At 46.3% G+C, this 7478-nt stretch overlaps 1 pseudogene across 1 annotated transcript; it reads left to right on the top strand.

The window, feature by feature from the left end:
• Positions 1–1578: 1578 nt before the first annotated feature.
• On the top strand, positions 1579–2736 carry LOC105500583 (annotated as a pseudogene). Its single transcript, XR_001000052.1, has one exon. The product of XR_001000052.1 is annotated as an interferon-inducible double-stranded RNA-dependent protein kinase activator A pseudogene (transcript).
• The last annotated feature ends 4742 nt before the right edge of the window (positions 2737–7478 follow it).

The raw sequence follows: 7478 nt of genomic DNA, 5'->3' as shown, positions 1-7478 counted from the left end.
TGGCCTTAGCTATGGGCCAAAGGAGTACAGAAGTTACAACATCAGAGTCCTATCCATCCAGGAAAGCAGTGAACAACTATAGCCACATGGGCACCAAAAATTTATCTGAGATTAGGTTTGTTTGTTTGTTTGTTTGTTTGTTTGTTTGTTTTGAGACGGAGTCTCACTCTGTGTCCCAGGCTGGAGTGCAGTGAGGTGATCTCAGCTCACTGCAAGCTCCGCCTCCAGGGTTCACGCCATTCTCCTGCCTCAGCCTCCCAAGTAGCTGGGACTACAGGCGCCCGCCACCTCGCCCGGCTAGTTTTTTGTATTTTTAGTTGAGACGGGGTTTCCCCGTGTTAGCCAGGATGGTCTCAGTCTCCTGACCTTGTGATCCGCCTGCCTCGGCCTCCCAAAGTGCTGGGATTACAGGCGTGAGCCACCACGCCTGGCAGTTTTTTGTATTTTTAGTAGAGACGGGGTTTCCCCGTGTTAGCCAGGATGGTCTCAGTCTCCTGACCTTGTGATCCGCCTGCCTCGGCCTCCCAAAGTGCTGGGATTACAGGCGTGAGCCACCACGCCTGGCCCTGAGATTAGTTTTAAAGGTTTAAAGGTTCCATGAATCAAAGTTTTCAAATGAAAATAGGTGCCCGTCTTTTCCTGTAGGCTTTCCAGCTCACTACCCAAAAGACTTGAATACTTCTATTAAGGCAGCTGGAAGCCTACCCTAGACTTGAATGGCACCTTGTCCTTTCTCAGCCAGTAATGCAATCCAGCAGAATATGCTACAGGGAAGACAGGAATTCCCACAGTGCTGCCCTCCGGTAAAAGGCAAACACAGCACTCAAAGCCAAAGGCCACAGAGGGCTCCCTGAGAATCCAGTACAACTAAGCGAGGCCTTCAACCGTCCAGACAAACTTTGGAAGTGGATCCCGGTGGGACTGTGCCCTGCGGCGAGGAGCAGTGTATATGCCAATGAGAGGGTCCAGCTTCCGGGAACCGTTACAATGGCGTCCTGAGTCATTTTCTCTTTTCCACTTGCATTCGAGAGTGAGAAAACACACATCATGGCCTTGACTGTCACTTACCACAATCCCCCTGTACAGAGGGGTTTGTTTCTAAGTTTGGAACCTCAACACAAGGCTGGGATGCTTCATGACGTGCTCTCTCCCACTGTCCAGCCATCTTTGGTGGTCTCCCCACAGTGCTTCCCCATCCTCTCACGCTCCTGTGGAGGGACCGTGGGACGGGTCCAGAGGAAACTTGGGATTGCTCTGACAGGAAACGGACAGCTGCCAGCTGCTCCGGCCTCAGTCTCCAGTTGTTAGTCTCAGGATCAATAGAGAACTGGAAAGACCTCTGAGTCTTTGTAGTCAGGAAAAAAAAATTTTTTTTTAAGAAAAAAAATAGAACTACCATAAGACCTAGCAATCTGTCTTCTGGGTATATATCCAAATGAAATTAAATCACTACCACATAAAGATATCTGCACTCCCACATTCACTGCAGCATCGTGTACAATAGCCAAGATATGGAAACAACGTACACGTCCATCAACAAACGAATGGAGAGGAGGAGTCGGAGGAGGCGGCGGCGCTGGAGCTCCTCCTGCAGACCAGCGACCCGGGGAGCAAGCACGTCGCTCCGCACCGCTCCAGCCGCTGAGCAGTCCCTTCTCACCATGTCCCAGAGCAGGTACCCGCCGAGGCCCTGCCACTGGAGCGCGAGGACAGTGGGACCTTCAGTTTGGGGAAGATGATAACAGCTATGCCAGGGAAAACACCGATTCAGGTATTACACGAATACGGCATGAAGACCAAGAACATCCCAGTTTATGAATGTGAAAGATCTGATGTGCAAATACACGTGCCCACTTTCACCTTCAGAGTAACCGTTGGTGACATAACCTGCAGAGGTGAAGGTGCAAGTAAGAAGCTGGCGAAACATAGAGCTGCAGAGGCTGCCATAAACATTTTGAAAGACAATGCAAGTATTTGCTTTGCAGTTCCTGACCCCTTAATGCCTGACCCTTCCAAGCAACCAAAGAACCAGCTTAATCCTATTGGTTCATTACAGGAATTGGCCATTCATCATGTCTGGAGACTTCCTGAATATACCCTTTCCCAGGAGGGAGGACCTGCTCATTAGAGAGAATACACCACAGTTTGCAGGCTAGAGTCATTTATGGAAACTGGAAAGGGGGCATCAAAAAAGCAAGCCAAAAGGAATGCTGCTAAGAAATTTCTTGCCAAATTTAGTAATATTTCTCCAGAGAACCACATTTCTTTAACAAATGTAGTGGGACATTCTTTAGGATGTACTTGGCATTCCTTGAGGAATTCTCCTGGTGAAAAGATCAACTTATTGAAAAGAAGCCTCCTTAGTATTCCAAATACAGATTACATCCAGCTGCTTAGTGAAATTGCCACAGAACAAGGTTTTAATATAACATATTTGGATATAGATAAACTGAGCGCCAATGGACGGTATCAATGTCTTGCCGAACTGTCCACCAGCCCCATCACGGTCTGTCATGGCTCTGGTATCTCCTGTGGCAATGCACAAAGTGATGCAGCTCACAATACTTTGCAGTATTTAAAGATAATAGCAGAAAGAAAGTAAATTTGGAGCAACTTTAAAAATCTATCAGTAGCACATAAAAAGTTCACCTCTGGCCCCTTCCCAAGTAAAACTTTTACCATAGTGTTTGAGTTTATGTCTTGTTTCTAAATCTCTTCATAGATTCCATCAGCACTCCAGATGTAACTGTCTCCTCGTGGTTGTTATTAAGCTCTTTTTAATGGCTTCAACTTTGTATTGGTATATTGTATTTATAAACTTTGTACCACAAGACAGAGTGTAGCACCCATTTTACAGTGCCATGCACATCGGAGAAAGAAACTGCATGTTTGTTGATGATGAAATAAAAATGCTAGCAACAGTCTTTCTTACTGGTGCTTAAGCTCTTTGCACAAAGCTTTATAAAGGGAATTCAAAGGAAGCCCTTTAGAATTAGAGTCTTGAGGGACAGCACTAACAGGTCTTTAAGTATGATTGTTAAATTTCAGGGAACATGATTGGTCTGCTGTGTATTTGAATTCATGTAACAAAGAACTGTTATGATGGGATTCTGCTCATTTTATTAAAAAGTTACTGACTTGAGAAAAAAAAAAAACACACATGGATAAAGAAACTATGGTGGTCAGGTACAGTGGCTCACACCTGTAATCCCAACACTTTGGGAAGCCAAGGCGGGTGCATTGCTTGAGCCTAGAGTTCAAAACCAGCCTGAGAAATATGGTGAAACCCGTCCCTACAAAAATAAAAATAAAAAATTAGCCAGGCCTGATGGCATGTGGCTGTGGTCTCAGCTGCTTGGGAGGTTGAAGTGGGAAGATCACTTGAGCCCGGAAGGTCGAGGCTGCAGTGAGCCATGATTGTGTTACCAATGGAGAGAGTCCAGATTCTTGGCATCTTGAACAAAGAATTGGACAAAATGCACAAACAAGGCAAGGAAAAAATGAAGCAACAAAAGCAGAGATTTATTGAAAATGAAAGTACACTCCACAGGGTGGGAGCAGGCCTGAGCATAGGGGTTCAGGAGCCCCACTACAGAATTTTCTGGGGTTTACATGCCCTCTCGAGGTTTCCACTGGTTACCTGATGTATGCCCTATGTAAATGAAGAGGATGAAGTAAAGTTACAAAGTCATTTACTCAGCGTACACCCTATGTAAATGGAGAGGATATTTCCTAACATAGCTGAAGTGTTTCCATCTGATTTAGTTCAAGGAAGTCAGCATGAATTGGCCTTATGTTCCCTGCCTCCAGACTCTATTCTCCTGCCTCAACTGTACCACTGCACTCCAGCCTGGACGACAGAGCAAGACCCTGTCTCAAAAAAACAAAGGTTAAAAAATAATAATAATAATAACAATAATAAACACAATAGAGTACTATACAGCCTTTTAAAAAGGAGATCCTGTCATTTGCCACAATATGGAGGAACCTGGAGGACATTATGCTATGTGAAATAAGCCAGACATAGAAAGAAAAATATTGCATGATCTCAGTTACATGTGGAATCTATAAAAGTGGTCAGGCTAGGCGCGGTGGCCCACACCTGGGAGATCACCTGAGGTTGGGAATTCGAGACCTGCCGGACCAACATGGAGAAGTCCCATTTCCACTAAAAATACAAAATTAGCCGGGTGCGGTGGCGCATGCTTGTAATCCCAGCTTCTCAGGAGGCTGAGGCAGGAGAATCGCTTGAACCTGGGAGGCGGAGGTTGCAGTGAGCCGAGATTGTACCACTGCACTCCAGCCTGGGCAACAAGAGCAAAACTCCATCTCAAAAAAAAAAAAAAAGAAAGAAAGAAAAGAAGGGGAGAATGTCATTTTCACACTGTTTCAAAGCATACAGAACCATGAGTAACTTTCTGCAACTGTCGTAGCTGATTTCACTTTCTACCTATCACCTGGGTGCAGCAAGCAGGGCTACTCAGAGGTATGGAGGTAGGAGGCAGGACTTAACTTCAGAGTGGGGGCTCAGACACTGAACCAAATTGAGAAGGGCTAAAATAGGGACGGGTGGAAGCAGCTTTCCTTAAGACGCGCCCACCAGAGTGCCTTGTCAGTTTACCACTAACATGGCAACACCCGGGATTTACTGCTCCTTCCCATGGCAATGACCTGATGACCCAGAGGTTTCTACCGTTTCTCTAGAAATTTCTGCATAAATCACCCCTTAATCTGCATGCAGTTAAAAGTAGGTGTAAACATGACTACAGAACTGCCCTGAGCTGTTACTCTCAGCACACTGCCAATGGGGAAGCCCTGCTCTGCAGAAGCAGTCACGGAGTTGCAACACCGCCTAGGCTGTAACACTGCCACTTCAATAAAGCTGTTCTCTTCTATTACAGGCTCACCCTTGAGTGTTTTCCTGGGAGAAGCAAAGAATCCTCCCAAGCTAAACCCCAATCTGGGGCTCACCTGCCATGTATCAAGAGGACTAGACTTCTAGTTTTCAGCCTCTGGGTATATTTTAAAATGAAGAAATGCCAGAAATGAGTCAATATAACAGTGATATGATTTAGATGTTTGTTTTTAACCAACCAAAACTTTGAGTTCAACCAATAAATACAAAGGCAGTGTGATCTTCTATGGCAATAATAGCAAAGGCCCTTCATGAATACCAGGTCCAGGCCATGATCCTTCTGGTTCCCCGAGTGATAATAAGACCCATCCGGCCGGGCGCGGCGGCTCAAGCCTGTAATCCCAGCACTTTGGGAGGCCGAGACGGGTGGATCACGAGGTCAGGAGATAGAGACCGTCCTGGCTAACCGGGTGAAACCCCGTCTCTACTAAAAAATACAAAAAACTAGCCGGGCGAGGTGGCGGGCGCCTGTAGTCCCAGCTACTCCGGAGGCTGAGGCAGGAGAATGGCGTAAACCCGGGAGGCGGAGCTTGCAGTGAGCTGAGATCCGGCCACTGCACTCCAGCCCGGGCGACAGAGTGAGACTCCGTCTCAAAAAAAAAAAAAAAAAAAAAGACCCTTCCTTTCCTTCTTACTAGGAGTTTTTTACTCGCCTATGGACAGAAGGGAATGAGAATTCAGATAAATCAGCCTTATGTTCTCTCTTGCTAGGAGAGCCACTTGCAGCTCAGTGGATCAAAAGTTGGCTCCTCCTAGCAAACCCAAGGTGACGGGGAGAGGTGCATCCCCTCCCTAACCACGGCCATCACATCTCAGCCCCTGCCACCATCCTCTTGCCTCTCCAGGCTTCCTCAGGGAGAAAAAAAAATCACTCTCACTGCTTTAGTGGATCTACACTATTTTATTTCCTGTCACACCAGGGAACTATTACAGAGAATTATAGAGTAAAAGGACTAGAAGTTGCTGATTTATCTAAATAACTCATTCCCAGGCCAGGCGTGGTGGCTCCTGCCTATAATCCCAGCACTTTTGGGAGGCCGAGGCGGGTGGATTATTTGAGACCAGCCTGGCCAACGTAGTGAAACTCCATCTCTACTGAAAATACAAAAATTATCTGGGCATTATGGCGGGTGCCTGTATTCCCAGCTACTTGGGAGGCTGAGGCAGGAGAATCGCTTGAACCCAGGAGGTGGAGGTTGCAGTGAGCCGAGATCGTGCCACTGCACTCCAGCCTGGGCAACAGAGCAAGACTCCCTCTCAAAAAATAATAATAATAACAATAATAATAATAATAACTCATTCCTTTGTATCACATAAATAATAGCCCTTTTAGATCTAGGTTTTAAGAAGAAAAGAATTTCTTGTGGACGCTTCCTTTCTCTCAACCCATGTTAAGCTTCAGATTTTAGCCAAATAATAACAATCTTTCTTCTTTCCAGATTTTATCAGGTCCAAAGTGGCAAGGAATTATCTCTGATTCCATGAATCCAGTTTCCTACAGATTACCAAAGAAGCAAGCACACCTCACCATAACAAGGATTAATTTTTCTATCAAGTCAAGACAATCTAGTTTCATATTAAGAAAGCATAAGCGGCCGGGCGCGGTGGCTCAAGCCTGTAATCCCAGCACTTTGGGAGGCCGAGACGGGCGGATCACGAGGTCAGGAGATGGAGACCATCCTGGCTAACACGGTGAAACCCCGTCTCTACTAAAAAATACAAAAAACTAGCCGGGCGAGGTGGCGGGCACCTGTAGTCCCAGCTACTCGGGAGGCTGAGGCAGGAGAATGGCGTGAACCCGGGAGGCGGAGCTTGCAGTGAGCCGAGATCGTGCCACTGCACTCCAGCCTGGGCAACAGAGCAAGACTCCCTCTCAAAAAATAATAATAATAACAATAATAATAATAATAACTCATTCCTTTGTATCACATAAATAATAGCCCTTTTAGATCTAGGTTTTAAGAAGAAAAGAATTTCTTGTGGACGCTTCCTTTCTCTCAACCCATGTTAAGCTTCAGATTTTAGCCAAATAATAACAATCTTTCTTCTTTCCAGATTTTATCAGGTCCAAAGTGGCAAGGAATTATCTCTGATTCCATGAATCCAGTTTCCTACAGATTACCAAAGAAGCAAGCACACCTCACCATAACAAGGATTAATTTTTCTATCAAGTCAAGACAATCTAGTTTCATATTAAGAAAGCATAAGCGGCCGGGCGCGGTGGCTCAAGCCTGTAATCCCAGCACTTTGGGAGGCCGAGACGGGCGGATCATGAGGTCAGGAGATCGAGACCATCCTGGCTAACACGGTGAAACCCCGTCTCTACTAAAAATACAAAAAACTAGCCGGGCGAGGTGGCGGGCACCTGTAGTCCCAGCTACTTGGGAGGCTGAGGCAGGAGAATGGCGTGAACCCGGGAGGCGGAGCTTGCAGTGAGCTGAGATCGGGCCACCGCACTCCAGCCTGGGTGACAGAGCAAGACTCCGTCTCAAAAAAAAAAAAAAAAAAGAAAGCATAGGCCAGGTGCAGTGGCCCACGCCTATAATCCTAGAACTTTGGGAAG

The sequence above is a fragment of the Colobus angolensis genome, unplaced genomic scaffold, assembly GCF_000951035.1.
Source record: "Colobus angolensis palliatus isolate OR3802 unplaced genomic scaffold, Cang.pa_1.0 Scaffold67, whole genome shotgun sequence".
Lineage (NCBI taxonomy): Eukaryota > Metazoa > Chordata > Mammalia > Primates > Cercopithecidae > Colobus > Colobus angolensis.
The sequence above is the reverse complement of the archived record's forward strand: the minus strand, read 5'-3'. Positions and strand labels throughout refer to the sequence as shown.